This window comes from Schistocerca nitens, chromosome 2 (assembly GCF_023898315.1).
Source record: "Schistocerca nitens isolate TAMUIC-IGC-003100 chromosome 2, iqSchNite1.1, whole genome shotgun sequence".
NCBI lineage: Eukaryota > Metazoa > Arthropoda > Insecta > Orthoptera > Acrididae > Schistocerca > Schistocerca nitens.
In genome coordinates, this window is record NC_064615.1 from 897687012 (window position 1) to 897708521 (window position 21510).

The 21510-nt window shown below is 43.1% G+C and overlaps 1 protein-coding gene across 1 annotated transcript in view; it reads left to right on the plus strand.

Annotated features, from left to right (window-relative positions):
- LOC126237206 (suppressor of lurcher protein 1-like) overlaps positions 1-21510 on the plus strand; it is a 732293-nt gene that overhangs the window by 507025 nt on the left and 203758 nt on the right. The gene's annotated exons all lie outside the window — the stretch shown is intronic.

The window sequence follows — 21510 nt, forward strand, 5'->3', positions numbered from 1 at the left end:
ATACCTGTCATTTTTGAAACATCCTGTACTACTCTGACAGATGACACGTACGTAAACATCCTGTCTGATCACCTGCATCCCTTCATGTCTGTTGTACATTCTGATGGACTTGGGCAAATCCAGCAGGACAATGCGACATTCCAAACGTCCAGAATTACTACAGAGTGGCTCCAGGAAGAGTCTCCTTAGTGTAAACGCTTCCGCTGGCCACCAAACTCCCCAGACATGAACATTATTGAGCATATCTGGGATGCCTTGCAACGTGCTGTTCAGAAGAGATCTAAAGCCCTGCAGGATTCATGGCGTCAGTTCCCTTCAGCATTACTTCAGACATTAGTCGAGTCCATGCCACGTAGTGTTGCCGCACTTCTGCGTGCTCCCGGGAGCCATACACGACATTAGGCAGGTGTACCAGTTTCTTTGGTTCTTCAGTGTACTTTCAATATTATTTTGACAATATTCTCGTATTGTATTCTGCGGTAGTTGCATGTTTGTAAAAGTGAAGAAACCCAAGTAACCGAAAAACTGTTGTGAAATGAAGTTAATAATTTCCGATTTACAATTTCATATCTACCATTCACGCTGCGAATGGATTTCACTTTAACAATGGCAGCTTTGCAATCCGAGGAAAATAACGCTAGCAGCGATGTTAATAATTAATTAGTGGTTCTCTACTTCTTTAAAGACACACTCGTTCATTTCAATCGTGTATCCTGCTTGTGTGAATCGCTACATAAAAATGTTGAGTGCAAAGAGATCTCTGGCAGCAGCTAAGAGATTACAATCATCACACTTTGACACGATAAGCAGTGCACATTACTAACCTTAAAACAGTATTTTGCTGGCTGTTCAAAGTGTTGTAGCCTGTCAATGTTGTTGTCCCTTCGATATCAGGCATACTGACATACCGGCCGAATCACTGGAACGCGTAACTCTCCGTAAGTAAGAGACTACATCTGAAGGATGTTATATGTTGTTACGCTGGCCCAAGTTCACATAGCCGCCAATATATGGTGGCAAGTTGTTAAGAGTGTGGACAAAAACCATTGAATATCCAGAAGCCAAACACATCCAGCGGCAGAGAGCATCTTGTTCCCAAGCCAAACACATCCAGCGGCAGAGAGCATCTTGTTCCCCCTGATGGTGTCGGCAACACGGAAACTGCTGGTCTTTGCCCCTTGTGTTAGTAAAGTTCCTCTTAACAGTCATGGAAAAAAAAATTATGTTCTTTCCACTTTTCCAAAGCCTCTGTTCTTTTCATATACTCCTCATCTATTGAAAGGGCCAAGGCGCCGTTATAACTTACTTTCTCGTTTTTCCATCACTGCGCCGTTGTAGCAACGAAGCTGACAGACGAATGTGACTGGGGGAAGGGCAGCCTTATTATCGTCATTGTAATCCTCAAGTAAAGTTGTATTGAACGTCGGTCCACTATTTTACTCTATATGTAGGGCGTCTATGATTACTGAAACAACACTGAAAGGGATAAAAAATAGCCCAAGAAAGCTCCGCCTAGTATGAAAGTTAGTCGAATGCAATGACACCTACCAATTGCGACATGCAGCAGCTTTCGTTCTTTGACGTTTAAACGTTGTAATTTGACTGGCCTACCGTACTGCCCCTGGTGGTGCACCACTATCGCTCTTTACTGTACAGAAATTCGCACTCGCGTTATTAAGCAGTTGCAGTGAAGCGAAGCAAGTGTTGAACAATCTGTGCGCGCGAAGTTTGAAAGCTGTACGTTCAAGTCATAACTGCGGGCTATCAGAATTAAGGCACAAATTTTCAGGTGTATCTATTACTGGGTCTGATATCTAACAAGTGTGCTTTTTTTCTCCTTAAAATATGAGGTAAAGTTAATGATTTTTCTCTTGTTAGGCATGCTTAACCCAGAGCCTAATTGCTAAAGATCGTCGACTGAACAAAACCACACTGAAGACGAACAGTCACGAGCACTAGCAATTATTACTGGGTTTTCGTCATAAGCTTACCACAGTTAAATTGCATTTTTTCGTCAGACAAGTTTCCCTTTTATTCATACAGCACCTTATGTAGTCATACTGAAAATACAGTATACATAACAGGTCTTTACAGTTTATTACCTCCAGGTAATAAAGAGCATTTCCTCATAAAATTCGAGCACAGTTTGGTTACGGTACTTTTGCCCCCTTGTTTACATGTTCTGAAGCCCACTGCTCTTTCCTTCATCGTTGGGGAAACTTGAGAAAACGTGGTTACACCTTCACTTTCCACAGTTTTTCGCCTTTTAAGAACATGGTGTTACTTACGTTGCAGTTTTTCCAATTCACCCCACTATGGTAAACTTCACAAGAGATTTCCGCTCCCTGCACAGATTTTATTTTCGTTTATTTGCTTCCTGTGTAGGATGTGAGAATTGTAACCTTGTGAATGCATTTTTTTGTAGTTGTGTGTGTGTGTGTGAGTGAGAGAGAGAGAGAGAGAGAGAGAGAGAGAGTCAGTTCTAATTAGACAAAATATGGGAGGAAGGGGGGTAATTAGATTGACTATAAAGAACGCAGCTGGGAGAAGATGATAGTGACGAATAGGAACTGAGTGAGTAACGGGGTGGGATATGCTAGTAATTGGGGACGTAGTTGGTTCGCTACGATGGTCTAATGACTTTAGCAGTGGTCTTTTATCTGTTAATGTTTTTATGAAGGTACGCTGAAGCGCCGAAGAAACTGGTAAAGGCATGCATATTCAAATGCAGAGATATGTGAACAGAATACGGCGCTACGGTCGGCAACGCCTATAAAAGTCAACAAATGTGTGGCGCAGTGGTTAGATCGGTTACTGCTGCTTCAGTGGCAGGGTATCAAGATTTAAGTGAGTTTGAAGGTGGTGTTATAGTCGGCGCATGAGCGATGGAACATAGCATTTCCGAGGCAGCGATGAAGCGGGTATTTTCTCGTATGACCATTTCACGAGTGTACCATGAATATCAGGAATCCGGTAAGTGGCAGAGAGTGTTTGAAATGTACCAGTTGCACAGGCTATTGGGCTGGCTCGGTCAACAGTAGTAAATCATTCGAAATACATGCTAAAATTAAGGTTATGGAGAGAGATTCTGTCAAATGATGCTACGGTGACAATCGAAATTTCAGCCTTATCTGGACGGTAGGAGTGTTAATTACGAGGTTCGGTTGCAGTCGTACTTCCTACCAGTCATCGTAATATTTATTAATCGAGTTGTCACGACGATTGAGCAACAACCGAGCGAGGTGGCGCAGTGGTTAGCACACGGGCTTCGTTTCGGGAGGACGACGGTTCAAATTCACCTTTGGCCATCCAGATTTAGGTTTTCCATAAATCACTTGAGGCAAATGCCGGAATGGTTCCTTTGATATGACACGGTCGATTTTCTTCAACATCCTACACAATCTTAACTCGTGCTCCGTCCCTAATGACTCGATGTCGACGGGACTTTAATCCTATTCTTCTTTCCTTCCTTCATTGGCTAACAAGATGCTTTAACGGTTTGCTCGTAGATAACCGGCAGCCCTCCCAAAACATTTGATATTACAGCTCTCACTTCCCACGCCCGGGTTCCCGGGTTCGATTCCCGGCGGGGTCAGGGATTTTCTCTGCCTCGTGATGGCTGGGTGTTGTGTGCTGTCCTTAGGTTAGTTAGGTTTAAGTAGTTCTAAGTTCTAGGGGACTTATGACCACAGCAGTTGAGTCCCATAGTGCTCAGAGCCATTTGAACCATTTTTATTACAGCTCTCAGATTTGCTGCTACAACATAGCGCCTAAACTGTTGGTCCGTGTGGCTCGGAGGCTGATAGCATCAGTCGCGGAAATGTGTGTTGACTTATTCACATAGGTCTGAGAAGTGAGAGCCACTGTTCGCTTCGGCGCTGTTGGAAATCTCGACTCCCAAAAGTGCCACTACATTTTATGGTCAGCCAAACTGTGAATTTTGCAGCAATTTCGCAAGGCACTCTGGGATGTTACGTTGCCCAACGACCCAACTTCGTCTAGCAGACGCATTCCTGAGTGAGAAAGAGCTCAAGTTCCCGCGAAGTTTTGCTTTTAATACAATTAGGCAACATCTCGCAAAAATAAGATAAAATACCTTCACACCCAGTTACAACCATTATTTCTTATATTTTCCGACGTTCCTCATTAGCTTCTCTATTTCTGGAGACGTGGCTCGTATAACGCATGTGAATGAAAGGCGTTTCGCTTCTTTTTACTTGTCATTCATTTTCAACTGCGTCTTGTGCCGTCCTGTTGGTGTGCGTACATCAGGATGTTCAATTTTTGGCGCTTTTCAAACACGTTTCGACTGAACACCTAACTTTCACTGTGGTTTGGTTTGGTATGTTTTCCAATGAAGTTGTTCACAAATAAAGCGAAGCGAAAAGCATACGCTACACTACAAACACTACAAACAGGCTTTTCTTTAGGTGCATTACTCGAACTACATGCCCAAGAATCTGTTATTTATTACCTCTTGTCCACCCCCTCACCATACATCGCACTGATATGTAAATTTGAACATTCACTCATTACCGAAGCTCTGGAATTAAATTTTAGCCCCACATGTGTTTCCTTCTTTAACCGATGTGCTAGCTGAAGTCTTATCGCCTTCGTTTGAGGATTTGGAGTCAAAATGTGAACGAAGATCTCTTTATTAAATGATAACTACCTTTATCAAATGTCGGTATGGGATGGAGGCCCCAATTCTGAAAGTGTTCGTCTGGAACACCATCGTATCGAAGAAAAATGTGAACTGCTGAAAACGTGAAGATGAAGGAAATGAAGGTACTGCAAATATGGTGACATAAAGGACATTAAAAGGAGTGAAGAAATGTACTATGAAATTAGAGGTTGCTAGAAGCTTTCGAAGTTCCTCACCAGGAGAAGGCTTCCTTTGGAGCAAGGAAAAATATAGCAGTGGAGAAAAATGTGGAGGCGGCCGACGATTAGAATACATAAACCAGGTCTTCTGCTGTATTTGGTGTAACTGATGCCGAGAGATAGCTATGTTAACAGAGCATAGAAGTTGAAACTAATAATAATTGGTCTGTACTGTACCAATATCTTCATCTCTGCATAACGACTGCAAGCTGCAGCCATTGGATTCTGTTACGGTAGTCAATCCTTGGTGTCCTCCTAAAAGTTTCACTCCCACCACCTTCCTCCATTACCAAATTTACGATCGCTTGATGTCAATCACCAAAAGCTTCTACTTCTTCTCTTCCCAAATTTTTTCTTGGTTCTCCCCGTAGCTTGCTTAATATCATCGGGAATAGACTGCAATCCTATCTCAGTCCCTTCTTAACTACCGATTCTCTTTCATGTTCGTAGACTTTTATAACTTACAGTCTGCTTTCGGTGTAAATTAAAACAAAAATAAAACCTTTCTATCGCCGTATTTTATCCCTGCCACCTTCAGAATTTCAGCGATACTATTCTACTTAACATTGTCAAAAAGTTTCTTTAAATCTATATATGCTATAAATGTAAGTTTTCCTTTCATCAGTTTATCCTAAATTCATAGCGTCAGCATTGTGTCGGGTGCTCTGACATTTCTCTGGAACCGAATTTTGATCGTCGCTGATGTCGGGTGCTATCTATTTCTCCACTCCCCTGTAAGTATGCGAGATGCCGGGGTGGAGAAGAGTTTGTACCTCTTTAATTCAGCCGAATTTTGAATTAGAACTAGACATGCACTCGGCCCCCTCCTTACCTACCACCTAATTAATTATGTGCACAACGGTAACGAAAGGAATTGATAGTGGACCTGCTAGTTGGTAAAATAAGGAGTGCACACTCACCATAATTTGATAAAAATCGTAAACTACTCAGTAAAAAAAGGGTATTTTATCATAACAAACTATAGGAAATGGGATTCTGCACCTATCTACGAAATGATATGCGGATTAAATATTGAAATGGGATTTATTATAAACTTGAACACAAAGGTACTTGATTGTCGATACAAACAGGAGGCTAAAGGATAGGGTATACTGAACTATTATGAGAATAAGAGTTGGCTCGAGAACAAGGAGCTCCTACTCTCTGTGATGCAACAGATTGACGATAATGACTGGAGGCCCTAATGATTCAAATATTACTCCTCCGATTATAATGCAGTATCGTGATTAGTAGTGAGAGCTCAAATGGAAACACATGGAGAAACAAACAAAGTAGACTTGCAGCAAAGCGAGCGTGCATCCTGCTGTGGACTTCAGTGTAAAAATGATTGGTCCTGCAATGCCGGAGCCGCAAAATCGGCTTTGCCAGTCCCTAAACCTGGAGCACGTCGTCGGTGGGCAGCGTTATGATGATGAAGGCGCCGACTCCTGCTGCTAAAAAACTCATACAAGCTAATAAACTCATACAAGGAAGATGGACATGTTCTTTCAGTTACTAAAGACAATTACATTAAGAGACCTATATCGCCTCAAAATTACACACTATGAGACACTAATAAAACCAGAATATTTATACGCAGCTGAACGCTTGGATATGAAAACTATAAAACAGGAGAAACAGAAAGCATGTAAAAGAAAGAAACGAAAACAAAGAACAATATTGGGGCCAGTAAAACGCAACGATGAATACAAGAACAGGAGTGATGAAGATTTGTACAAGAAAATTGAACAATTAAATGTAATGGCGCGCATGAATGAAAAGAGGATATGCAAGATAATTTTTGAACGTGTCAGGCGGAAAAAAAGCTCGTTGGTGCAACTGGTACCAAGAAATTAGAAGTGATCTGGAAGAGGTGAAAATTTAAGAACATGAAATTCTGACGAGAGATACGTTTCAAGACACTATGTTACTTTCCGAAGTCCAGAAAAAGAAAACTGGAGCGAAGTGGGCAGAATTTCGGAAACAACACCGCTCTGATCGAATGACAAATTGTTAGAATAACCGGAAGTTAAATCAGAAGTAGATATGTAGATATTTACGTGGTCTATTAGAGGCAAAAAAGTGAAAGCTGTATTATGATGCCGGTATAATTGAGTATAAGTCATCCTTTGAACTGTGACAGCTACAAGAAGTCAACAGTAGCACATCTCAAGCCAATAAAGAGATATTTCTCTTTTGCAGTGCTGTTCCGAAATTACGTATTCCTTCGAACAGGTCATGAAGGTGATTAACTGTATTACCTTTAGACAGAATTTGAAGACTACGAGGTAGATGGTAGCAGAAATGAACTTACCTGGAGTGAAAGCTCTCCACGAGAGAACAGTCACGCCTTGTGAGGTCCCGAGATACGTTCCACGGGATAATAAAAAGGGAAGCGTAGATGGGATTTTCTCGCTGTGCTCCTGATGTTAATGTAGTATGGCGCCGGCCCTGTATCGCTCAAAGGTAACCGTATTACGTGAGAGTGGCGGACAGAATGAGGCGCGCACACACACACACACACACACACACACACACACACACAATGACAGGCAGAGCGGGCTCCGCCGTGTTTTGGCGCGGAGGAATCTAATTCTGGACTTACGTGACACGACTCCGGCGTTCCTGGAATATTAAAAAGGAGCAGGCGAGACTGCGTCGCAGGGCGTAGCTTTCCTGCAAGTCAGAACCTTCTGCAAGACGATGTTACACGATCACTACACTGTAATTTCGTAACAACAGTCGTCTATTGACAAATCTTGTTTGCGTAACATCAGCGAAAGTAGAACCTACGAGGATATATCGACTTTCTGATCACTGGACAACCTGGTCACATTCGTTTCACAAAACACAGCTTCGCTAACCCGTCTCGTTTTATTGTAAGGCTTAGAGCTTTAAAAGCTTAGCATTGGAATAAAAGAGGAGCTCATTCCAGTTTCCTTGAAGGAGCGTAGAACGAACACACGTAATTATAGGTCTGTACCACTTATGTCATTCTGTCCTGGAGATACTGTGCATTTTTACACCCACTGATTTGGAGAAGGAAAATCTCCTCCATACAAACGACATTACAGTGCCTGCATGCGTGTCCGAAGGAACAGAAACTGCGGCGACTACAGTTGTTATGAAATACTTGAAATGTATACGCAGTTGCGACATACAGTGGGCTGGGTTCGGGTCCCGGTCTGGCACAGGTTTTCATTGTTGTGATTCCCTTATATAGCTGACGGTTGTTTGTAACCGCAGCTGCGAATACCTTTCATTCTTTACAAAAATCTACATTGATTCTGCAAACATATATCTTGCGAAACACAGGTCACTCTGTTCCTTCATGATAATCTGGATCCCTAGGATACCACTGCCCAGGTTGATGCCGTGTGTTGACTTCAGGAAGGAGTTCGATACAGTTTAGCAACGTCCTTCATTGAACAAAACTCGCGCTTATGGATTACCAGCAAAGATTTATGACTGGTTTTAAACTTTCTTGTAGACAAAACTCAACATGTCATTGTTAAAGAGCCAAAAGCAACAGATTTAAAAATAACTTCAGGAAGAAGTGTGACAGGGCAGTTATTGTCTTCAGTACGCATAAATGATTCAGTGGATAATGTCGACAGTTCCGTGAGGCAATTCGCTGGCAACTCTGTTATCCGTTATCTATATGAACGTGAAAGCGCCAAAAGACAAAACGAGTTGGAGGAAGACCTGCTGAGAGTGACAACTGACTCTCACCGTATACATATGTAACATACTGCACACAAATAGGCGCAGAGACCCACTGCTGTTCGATTGGTGATAAACAAAAATCGTAAAATAGCTAGAAGAAACCGTCCAAAGCGACTTAAAAGTGGAATGGTCACATAAAGTTGGTGATTGGAATTTCGTGAGAAGATTCCGCCGCAACGAAAAACGCCTTTCTTTTAATGATGTCCATCCCAAATCCTGTATCATTTCATTGACACTCTCCCCATATTTCGCGATAATGCAAAGCGTGCTGCCCTTATTTGAACTTTTTGGTGTACTTCGTTAGTTTGGCCTGGTAAGGATCCCACTTAAAAAATAGCTTTTAAATTACGCGTCACAGAGAAGCTAATTTTACCACGTATATTAATTCACTTTTTTGACTGTCTGCCCATTCGGTATAAATTTTGATGTTGATTTTATACTAACTTCCTGATGAGGTACAGACATGAAATTTTAAACGTAGCTCAGAACTGGATCAAAATGCTATATTATCTCGCTTTATTGTCAGTCTGTTCGGCAGGGGTGTGGGCGTGAGTGAAAAAATTAGGTAATACCTCGCATCTAATCTGCCCTGCATGAGTAGTGTGTTGTGTAGGTGCATCGCACTGTGTTTCAGGGGTATATCTGCAGACAGGCTCAACTGAGCAGAGAGAGATGGACGAGGAAAAGGAGATACACAGATGACATGGAGGAGACGTACAGTGTGAAGCAGAGGAGGTAATAGATGGGGGAGCAGATCCAGAGACAGTGATAGAGAGAGGGGGGGGGGAGGGGAAGGAGATGGACGGAGTTGGGGAGGAGGAGATGGATGGAGGAGGAACTGTGTGCAACATATGGACATGTACAAAGCAGGCCAAAATCGCAGAATATGGAATCGGTGGGTTCAGGAGGGTAATACGGAACGCCGTGCTGGATCCCAACGGCCTCGTATCACTAGCAGTCGAGATGACAGGCATCTTATCCGCATGGCTGTAACGGATCGATCCCTGAGTCAACAGATGGGGACGTTGGCAAGACAACAACCATATGCACAAACAGTTCGACGACGTTTGCAGTAGCATGGATTATCAGCTCGTAGACCATGGCTGCAGTTGCCCTTGACGCTGCATCACAGACAGGAGCGCCTGCGATGGTGTACTCAACGACGAACCTGGGTGCAGGAATGGCAAAACGTCATTTTTTCAGATGAATCCAGGTTCTGTTTACAGCATCACGATGGTTGCATCCGTGTTTGGCGACATCGCGGTGAACGCACATTGGAAGCGTGTATTCGTCATCGCCATACTGGCGTATCACCCAGCGTGATGGTATGGGGTGCCATTGGTTACACGTCTCGGTCTCCTCTTGTTCGCATTGACGGCACTTTGAACAGTGGACGTTACATTTCAGATGTGTTACGACCCGTGGCTCTACCCTTCATTCGATCCCTGCGAAACCCTACATTTCAGTAGAACCATTCACAACCGCATGTTGCAGGTCCTGTACGGGTCTTTCTGGATACAGAAAATGTTCGGCTGCTGCCCTGGCCAGTACATTCTCCAGACCTCTCACCAATTGAAAACGTCTGGTCAATGGTGGCCGAGCAACTGACTCGTCACAATACGCCAGTCGCTACTCTTGATGAACTCTGGTATCGTGTTGAAGCTGCATGGGCAGCTGTACCTGTACACGCCATCGAAGCTCTGTTTGACTCAATGCCCAGGCGTATCAAGCCCGTTATTACGGCCAGAGGTGGATGTTCCGGGTACTGATTTCTCAGGATATATGTACCCAAATTGCGTGAAAATATAATCACATGTGAATTCTAGTATAATATATTTGTCCAATGAATACCCGTTTATCATCTGCATTTCTTCTTGGTGTAGCAATTTTAATGGCCGGTAGTGTAATTGTCCGCAGCTCGTGGTCGTGCGTTAGCGTTCTCTCTTCGCGCGCCCGGGTTCCCGGGTTCGATTTCCGGCGGGGTCAGGGATTTTCTCTGCCTCGTGATGACTGGGTCGCAGGTTCGAATCCAACCTCGGGCATGGATGCGTGTGATGTCCTTAGGTTAGTTAGGTTTAAGTAGTTCTAAGTTCTAGGGGAATGATGACCATAGATGTTAAGTCCCATAGTGCCCAGGGCCATTTGCACCATTTTTGGTAGTGTAATTAATTTTCCTTACGTATTTGTTTTATTTTTTAGAAAAATATAAGGTAAATTGACTGGTATATAATCAGGTGTGAAGACACTGAAGAAACCTTAAATTTAACGTGTCCGTCCTGTAGTCTGTATCAAACACATTGAAAAATATAACATCGGCAAGAATAATAAGATTTAAATCAAAATAAAAATTTTATGTGTCATGTTTTTATGCCGAAATGAAAAGTATAAAATAATTTCGGTTAGTCTCATATAGATTCCTAACACTGTAACTCCTGAAAAACTGTGATTGTGAATTTTTAATAGCTATGAGAATACTTGTGAGATTTAAAACGAAAAACGTGAGATGCACGCAATACATGACTGATGCAAGTGTTCACCTCCTTACCATTATTTGTTGTATGCATCACACGTTATGGTATTGAATCTTACTAGCTTTTTTTAACTATTATAAATTCACAATGAGAAATCATTTTATAATTTCTCGAGCGATTTCACCGCTATTTATTAAAACTTTCTTTTATTTAAATAATTATCAGTTGCGGCCGAGTGATAGGACTGAACACGAACAAATGAACGAAATGTGTACTGCTGGTTATTAAAATGGCAACACATGGTGGCATACAACGAACATCAAATTGCATGAAGTGTACTACAAGCTTGGGCACGCAAATCGTTGTCATTCAGCGCAACCGAACAAAGCTCGTAAGAGGAATACTACATAAGGAAAAATTACGTAGTAGGTCTCTCATTGACAAATCACTTTTGTACGCTGGTGTTTATGAGGGGATTATCTGCAAGCATGTGTCAGAATTTCAGCTCCGTGGCCTATCAGTACTGTGCTTTATCATACAACGATATTGCTGTCAACATTGGTCGGTGTAAGGTACCCCTTATTTGCAGATAAGAGCGCATTTTACTTTATTTCCAGTTTTGCTGTTTCTCATATTTGAAGTGAATGTACCAACGCTGCAGTACCTAAGAAGTAGAGAGCGAGAGGTAAGTTCCCACGCTCGCCAGCAGAGGCGGTTGGCTATCTGGCGTTCTCAGAGCCAGTGGGATGAGGTCGCTGGTGACATCACAGAGAGATACGTGGGGAAAGTGCATTTATTCTGGTGCGAATCAGGTGAATGTTATTAATGAAAATTTGTTAACAAACGTTGCCTTTTGCCGCTCAGACATTAGGAGGAGTCTACTGGTCATGAACACTACATTTCAAAAATTTTACAATGCCAGGAAACGTTAATATTAATAAATAAATGAATAACTTTGGCATAACCGAAGATGTACGATCTTATACGAACTATACCGATTGTACGCTCAAGTTACAGACTGTGCGCCATTGTTGGCAGTCGTCAGTAGGGTGCCTTTCGGTCTAGTCATGCGGTAGACCACGCTCTTGTATCGTTAATAGCTTACGGTCAGTGTGAACAAGTTCATTTTATGGTTACGAAGTCTTTCGCGACGTATTTCTTGAGTAAAAATCTTTCGGTGTACATGCCGCGTCAAATCAGGATAAAACTCCAAGCTTTCGACCGCTACCTCCATGGTCGTCGTCAGGGCTAAAACTGACTGTCGTGAACTAGCGAGGTTCCCACTTTTAATCTGGCCACACGGCAGCGACACGCTGCAGCAGTTCGTCTAACATCTGAATGGTGTACATCCAAACATAAAATTTACATTGGAGGTAGAGAAGGAAGGGAAGTTACCTTTTTTAGATGTGTTGGTAGAGCGAAAGCCGGATGGACGACTGGGCCATTCTGTGTACAGGAAGCCAACCCATACAGACTTATATCTGCAAAGACATAGCTTCCATCATCCGTCTCAGAAGAGAGCTATGCTGAATACTTTAGTACACAGAGCCAGGACTATTTCCGACAAGGACCACCTCGGTCCCGAGATTAACCATTTGACGACTGTTTTCAAGAGGAATGGTTATTCTGCCGGTGAAATTAAATCAGTATTGTCCAAGAAAGTAAGACACGATGCCGGCCACATACAAGAAGAGGACCAACACATAGCGCGGCTTCCTTTTTGCGGTGCTACAACGAGCAAGATAGCCAGAGTCCTGAAGAGGCAAGAAATAAAACCAGTTTTCCGACCCCCTAGGAAAATTAAGGAAATGCTGAGACCAGTCAAAGATAGTCTCGGATTAAGAGTGCCGGGAATTTATACTATTCCTTGCGAATGCGGCAAGAATTACGTCGGCCAGTCTGTAAGAACCGTTGCCGACCGCTGCATCGAGCACCAACGCCACCTGAAATACAGGTATTTGGAAAAATCAGCGGTGGCTGAACATAGCCTGCTTAGCAAGCATAAGATTTTATTTGAAGAAACCAGAGTAATAGCCCACACGTCGAATTACTGGGACTCTGTGATCCGGGAAGCAGTCGAAATTAGACTTAGCGATAATAACTTTAATAGAGACAAGGGCTATGCACTTAGCAACACTTGGAAGAGTGCACTGGATAAAGAAAAATCGCAGAGAAAAACTTCTCGCACTTTACCTCCTGATTCAAGGGATGGCGCTGCAAGCAACGCGGGATAGCAACTACATCTATGGAAGTAGAGGGCACTACTTCACTACGCGCCATATCGCTGACGTATTCCAGCCAATCAGAAGCCGTCCTTTGCATATAAAAGTGGGAACCTCGCTAGTTCACGACAGTCAGTTTTAGCCCTGACGACGACCATGGAGGTAGTGGTCGAAAGCTTGGAGTTTTATCCTGATTTGACGCGGCATGTACACCGAGAGATTTTTATTCATTTTATGGTGTTTGTTAAATGAACGCGCCATAATGGCATTCCATGTAAACAATTATTTGCGCAAAAAAATTCTTTCCGCTTCATTGCATAAGACATAGACACCAGGACTGCACTTTTAGAATTAGATGATCTGCTACCTCTCTGCGAGTAGGTATAAAACTACGAGAGCGTATCCACATAATAGGTAGGAAGAATTCCTACGCGGCTGATTACTAATTTTTGTATCGCGATACCACGACTGTCATGTGTATATGGAGTCTAAGGGTTGGGGAACGCCATACCCTACGCCATAGAGGATCTCAAAGGCCCCAAGGGACAAGCAACCGAGGGGTCACTTCATGTACCTTGACTTAGGAAATGGGCCTCTTTGTAGTAAGAAAAAATACCCATACAGAGGAACGGCGACGTCTGGTGCAGTCTCCTGACGCACGCCGACACTGGAGTGCCAAACAACACTGGACACAAGAGTGACACCACGCCGTCTTTTCAGGCCAGTTCTGGTTCTGCGTACAGCACCGCGATGGACGTACCCGGTTTCGGAGAGTACAAGGAGAACCAACGTTGTCAGGTTGCATTAAAAATTGTCAAATGGGTCCAGCATCCGAGGTGGTGGTAGGTGGCGCCAATGAGGACTGAATATAGTTACCTGTGGTTCGCATAGTCGGTAATTTTGTCAGTAGCCATTTCATATTTTACTTTTTGCACCCGTTGGATGTGCCCTAACTTTGAGGCCTCCGTGATGTTATCTTACCCTAACGCACGACTCCGTGTTGTTCATGCAATCCTGACCTACTTCGATACGGAGCGTGTTTGGCCGGCACTTTCCACAGATGCCGCACCCACTGAAAATATCTGGTCGTGTGTTCCCGAGAGACTGGTACGCCACCATTCGCCAGCCATTACTGCTGATGAAGTATGGCACATACTTGAAGCAGATTCGAACGACGTACCCGTATCTTGTCATAGAGGGCAAAGGCTGCTACCTTACAACGTTACGAGCAAAACGTGTTTATTTTTTTAATGTGTTTTCTGTCGTTCCGAAACAAACTATAGCTTCATCTTCAGTTACTTCGGAATGTTAATGACTCATACACCACCTCTTAGCGTACCCCGATATCCTATTTTGTGTTAAGACTCAAAAGATATTTTGGCCGGTGTATTCTATTGGTCATTCTGTCGTTTCTGGGCGTTCTGTTCTTATGAATAAGTTAAGTTGTACTTGAGAGGTTTACAAAGGAGAAAACCGGAGTAGAGATAAATGTCTAACAGCAGCTAGAATTTGCACTTGCTCGTTTTTCTAAAGGAAATAGCACGCAGATAGAAATACATTGTCTAATGTATTCAGCCTGCAGGTCCCTATTTTGTATTTCCGAATTGTCCGGATTGCCTGTTTCGGGTAATGTCGCTCATCTTCACGTCATATGTTCCTGTTACAGCTCACAGTTATATGCTGTGGTATACGACAGTGAACTTACAGTTCCTTTACGACCGGTTATTTTCTGTAACTACAAAATATTACCTGAAGATAAGCGACGTTACCCGAAACCGTAATTCAGAATTAAAGAGCAGCGATCTGCAGACTGAAAAAAAATGTCAGTTTTGTATAAATAAGGATCGAAAATACTCTCTGGTGACAAATATGTCCAGTTTTTACTGAAATAAGTGTCCATTGACTAGCAGCTACAAGAACATACTGCAGTTGTGTCAGTGTCTTAAGGAAAATATCTTGCAAGCACAAGATGTACAACTTTGCTTCTGCCATTGCCGATAGGTGGCGATAACGGTAAGCAGCGGTCGAAAGAAACAGATCGCAGACGTCAGGCAGTTAGCTTAGACCTCGGTCAACAAAACCTCATTCAAACACTAGTCGATTTGTGTCTGCATTATAAAGTTGTTCTTGATTGAAAATGTCAGTTTACGAGTCTAATTCTCGTCATTTGCGGGAGGTGTTACTGTTTTGTTTCAATACGAAGAAAACAGCTGCTGAGTCTCATCGAATGCTCTCAAGTACGTGTGGTAAGGACGCTATTAGGGAAAGAACGGGTCGTGAGTGATTTCAACGCTTCAGGAACGGTGATTTTAACGTCGTAGACCGGCATAGTGGTTGAAGAGAGAGAATGTTTTCGAAGATGGAGACTTTGCTGAGTGAAGACTCGCGTAAAACTGAAGAAGAATTGGCACGATTAGTGGTAGTAACACAGCAAGCCATTTCAAAACGTCTCAAGGCTATTGGCATGATTCAGAAAGAAGGAGCTTGTCCCGTGTGAGTGTTTGTGTGTTTGTGAACAGTTGCTTCAGAGGCAGAAACGGAAGGGATTTCTGCATCGCATTGTGACCGGAGACGAAAAATAGTTTCATTACGATAACCCTTAACGCAAAGATTCATGGGTATTTCGCGGCCATGCTTCCACGTCGACGGCCAAATCGAATAATCACGGCTCCAAGATCGTGCTCTGCCTTTGGTGGAACCAGCTCGGCGTCGTGTACTATGAGATGTTAAAACTAAGCGAAACAGTCACTGGTGCTCGTTATCGAACGCAATTAAAGCGTTTGAGCAGAGCATTAAAAGACAAACGGCCGCAATACAGCGAGAGGCACGATAAAGTGATTTTGCAGCACGACAACGCTCAACCCCACGTTGCAAAAGAGGTCATAACGTACTTGGAAACTTTAAAATGGGAAGTCCTACCCCACTCGCCGTATTTTCCAGACATTGATCCCTCTGACTATCACCTGTTTAGATTAATGGCGCATGGCCTGGCTGACCAACACTTCCGATCTCATTAAGAAGTCACAAATTGCATCGATTCGTGGATAGCTTCAAAAGATGAACAATTTTTTCGACGCGGGATTCATACACTGCCCGAAACATGGGAAGAAATAGTATCCAGCGATGGAAAATACTTTGAATGATACATGTCTAACCATTTTGTTTCATTAAAGCCTCAAATGTTGGTGAAAAAACGGCGGAAGCAAAGTTGTACATCCTGTAATACTATATGAATGTGAAGCTTTAACGTAGAGAAACAACGACGAAGGAAAACTATTAATATTGGATAGGATAAAATCTAAGAAAATTTTTTATACTTGCAGTCGACGAAAATAACGTGTTATTGAAAGAGAACACCAACTACGAGAGTTTCACAAAGTAACGTCGTCGAGTTGCTGAAGAGGAGAATGTTGACCTCGGCTGGTCATGTAGCAAATATGTCAGGGAATAGACTACCTACAACGTTGTTATCTAGAGCAAGAGGAAGGCCCAGAATTAGGTGAGAATTACCTCAGAATGGACAATCAACACACTCAACAGTAAGAAACGGAAGATTCGTAAAGGAAGCGTGTGGTCGATAAGGACCTTAAGAGGCATTCAATAAATAAAGCAACAAATTTCTTTCCGAAAGCAGGTTGGTATTATTCAGCATTCTACTACAGCATATTATTCCCCACTGTTTTGGCTACAAAAGCCTATTTTTCAACATAATACTTTTTCAGTGCGACGGCCTTACGCCACTTCAGTGGCAAGTCCTGTATGCACGCATGGTACCACTCTACTGGCAGACGACTTGCTGCATCAATAACCTACCTGTCATTCAAGTACTGCTTCTTTTGCAGTGCATCTTTCATTGGGACAAACAGATGTAAGTTGAAAGATGCGAGACCCAGGCTGAATGGTGGATGAGAAAGAACCATCCAGTGAAACTTTCTGAGCTCCCTTCGGGTGCGCAGACCAGTGTGTGCCGTTGCTTTGTCACGGAGAAAGAGAAGTTCGTTTGCATTTTTGTCAATGAACACACTCAGGATGTTTCTTCAATTTCCTGAGTGTAGAGCAATACACTTCACAGTTTATCGTAGCACCATGAGGGAGGACATCAAACAGAAAACCCCCTTCAAAGTCCCTGAAACCTGTCGCCATGACTTTACCGGCTGAGGTTGCCGCTTTGAACGATTTCTTCGGAGGAGAGGTGATGCGGCTCCACTTCATGGATTGCCTTTTTGTTTTTGGTTCGGAATGATGAAACCATGTTTCATCGGTCGTGACGATATTCGACAGAAATTGTCACGATCAGAAGCGTAACGCGTAAGCTATTCCGCACATACGGTCCTTCGTTGCTCCTCATGGTCATCTGCTAGGCGACGAGGAACCCAGATGGCGCACATCTTGGAGTACCCCAAATGGTGGACGAGTGTGTCACCACTACCAGTAAGAGTGTCCGCGCGTTTCAGCACTGCAGCTCATAGCTGTGTGCGGCCGGCCGCCAAGCGGAAGATCGAACAGTTCTGCGCGAACTTGTTGCGGTGGCGACAGACGCATTGCCCAGTGGCTGAGTGACAGAGTTCTGCTTGGAATGCACCTCTCTTACAGATGCAATTTTGAAGGCTACGTAAAGCGCCGCCACCAACCGGAAATTAATGAGAATGTAGTGGTGAAGCGAGAACCTGTAAGGTTAGCCGAGAGCGCTAATGCGCTGCTTCCTGGACTCGGGCACGCGCACCGGCCCCGAATCGAATCCGCCCGGCGGATTACCGTGATCGGTCGGTGTGCCGACCAGCCTGGATGTGGTTTCTAGGCGGTTTTCCACATTCCACTAGGTAAATACTGGGCTGGTCCCCACGTTCCGCCTCAGTTACACGGTTCGCAGACATCTGAATACACTCGCACTATTCCATTAATTACACTCGGCACAGACAGCAGGGGTACACTAATTCTGTCCTGGGGGTACGGGGTGGCGGCAGGAAGAGCATCCGGCCACCCCTTTCCACTAACCTTGCCAAATCCGTTCCTAACAATGCCGACCCTGCGTCAGCGCGGGACTTGGCACTAGTGAAAGAAAAGAAAGAAAGTGGTGAAGCGAGAATATTCCATGATGTCCCACAACAATTTCCACTTTCATTTCAACCGAAATTGTCCGAGAACAAAAATGTGTGCAATACTTGCTAAACGCCTCACATATGTTGCCTCACAATCGACGCTGAACACTAATCACTGATGGATTCCACTGGTACACAATTGTATGTGTGCAGCCTTGCAAGGTTCCGAGAAAAACGCTGAATTCCCTCGGGGTAGAAAGGGAAAATACACCGAAACGGAACTGAAACTCAAGGAGGAACTTCCCGACAACACGGAGGCGGCGCTCTTCTGCATTTGTCATGTCGTTGTTTCCGGGCGTTCTATTCTTATAAAAAATTTACGTCGTGCCAACGCTGTCCAATTCCTCGCGAACGGAGGAAAATACGGTTCGTTCGTCGCCGTTGTATTATTCACGTGATGCACGCACGGCCCGCATGCGGAACTGGCCGCGTCTCGCGCCTGCTACGAATGCGGGTGGCGCTGTGTGACTGCTGCGGAAATCACGCAGTCCCGTTCCCTGGTGGCACGCGTCACATCTGTGTGGCAGCTGCCGGTTACACGAGGCCGTGGTGACAGGTTGTTCGAAATGTAAATAATAAAAGGCAAAAAAGCAGGCCAGGTAAAGTCAGGGGAAGCTTCCTGCGTACGGCATTAATTTCAAAAATAGTCATATTAATTGGCTTGGTTCAAATGGCTCTGAGCACTATGGGACTCAACATCTTAGGTCATAAGTCCCCTAGAACTTAGAACTACTTAAACCTAACCAACCTAAGGACATCACACACACCCATGCCCGAGGCAAGATTCGAACCTGCGACCGTAGCAGTCCCGCGGTTCCGGACTGCAGCGCCAGAACCGCACGGCCACCGCGGCCGGCAGTCATATTAATTACACAGGCGAAAATGAAATTCCACCACCAAGAAGTTATAAGGTTAGAGGAATCAAATTTAGCCTAAGCAGTTGTGTAAATAATTTATTTGACTAAAATTTCCAGATCACAAATTACTATATTTACAAGAGCGTGCTGAGATGTAATGCCTCCGAATTTTTTTATGTGACAATGAATAAGGTTTTATTCTTAATTCTTCGTGTTTACATACTTGCAGCCCTCTGAAACCAGAGCGTTCAGAATTGTAGCGTGTAACATGGCGGTGTGTAGTGTAGCTATGCTGGTGCATGAGAAAACACCTGCTGTAATAGAGTTACGAATTCTACAGTTCGTCCACACATGGTGTACCCTCTCCTTAAGCATGACAACGCCAGAATATAAACGAGCGCTGACACATCTGCAACAATCAGATGCTTTCGGTTCACTGTCACCGATTATTCTCCATACGGTCCCGACTTGGCTCCATCTGATTTTCATCTCTTTCCGAAACTTAAAGAACTACTACGAGGACTTCACTTTGATCGTAATAAAGTGGTGCAAACAGTGATGAAGTTGTGACTCCATCAACGAAGTGAAACATTCTACAGTGTTCGTATCAACGAACTGGTGTCTCGTTTGTAGAAATGTGTTCGACGCCAGGGAGACTTTATTGAGAAATGTCTACACATGGAGAACAAAATTGTAGAACGTTAATAAAGTTTGTTTTATTTTAAAAAACATTAAGAGCTTTCACATTAAATTTTGTTTATTTACTTTGTCTAGATTAGGTCCTTTAGGCCGTCTGTTAAATCAGACTGGAAACAACAAATACCAGTAAACATTACAAAAATATTCACAATTTCTATGCATGCTTCGGGTTCACTTATACACGTCTGAGGAATTATCATTCGAAGAATTATAATTACCAAGACAAATAACAGGTGTGAAGGATGATAATAATAATTGCCATTTATATTAACAGCAAGAATAACAACAATATTGTTTATTTAACACCTTCAAAGTCTTGTTCAGCATCATTAGAAACAAAGAAAGATGAGAAGGCGTCACTGACAGTGCCAATAGCTGTTTAAAAGGAAGAAATTTTCAATACAGGTCTTAAAAGTCTCTCTCGGTAGGGAAATTTCTACAGTAGAACAGTCCTCCAAATAAACGACATTAAGAAATGGGTATGATTCAAATGATTCAAGAGGACACCCATTTCATCAGTTTGATGTAGAAAACGGCAAAAATTGCGAAATTCAGTTCTTGGTATTTAATTGATGACTGGTTTGAGGTACCAGAAGGCATTGTCAAGTCATCCGAACAGAAAAAAAAGGTGTACTCCTTGATATCACGTAAACCTTGTACAATATTAACAAGGTTTGCTTGTTGTGACGGAATGTATCATTTTTTGTCTGTGGATGACTTGAGAATGGGCTCTCATACCCGGAACCGGTCATTAGTTAAAGAAAAAGAACTAAGTTCCGCAACTTCGGCTGTTTTTGTTTTTCACCAAACTGATTGGTACCAGTAGGCGTCACATTATTATTGCAGCATGCTGGAAATCCAAAGTAACACCGTTTACAAACATCACGTCATCATCTAAGATAGTAAGAGATATCATTAAAGGTTCCCTTAGCTAAAAGGGAAAGTGATTACGTTTCAGGCCAACATGTTTTGATTGTCTGCGGTTATTTTTCAGTGACAATCAACCGCAGTAGTTTAGTAAAATTAGGAATTAAGATAACCGGCTCCGATGTTGACGAGAATATGTTGTTTCTATTAAGAGAATGATTAAGGAAACAGCACAAATGTAGCCCGAATGGTTTGGTCGATAAAGAATCCTGCTCCAGCCAATTGGGAAACGGCCTCTGTAAACTTACATAACACATTTAATGCAATAAATATTTCAAATAAAATACTTCATTAGATCTTAAGAAAAGAAACACAGCTGAAAAATTAATTCTTATTATTTAGTCGGTAAGAGTACAAGGAATAGTAGATGTGATATACGTGTATAGGCAAACAAATGATTGCAGTTTCAGAAAAATTGGATGATTTATTCAAGGGAAGGAGCGTCACAAACTGAGCAAGTCAGTAACCCGTCAGTCCACCTCTGGTCCTTATGCAAGCATTTATTTGGTCTGATATTGATTGACAGTTTTCTGATGTCCTCCTGAGGGATATCGTCCCAAATACTGTCCAATTGGTGCATTGGATCGACTCCTGAGGTGGTTGGAGGGTGCTGTCCCTTATGCTC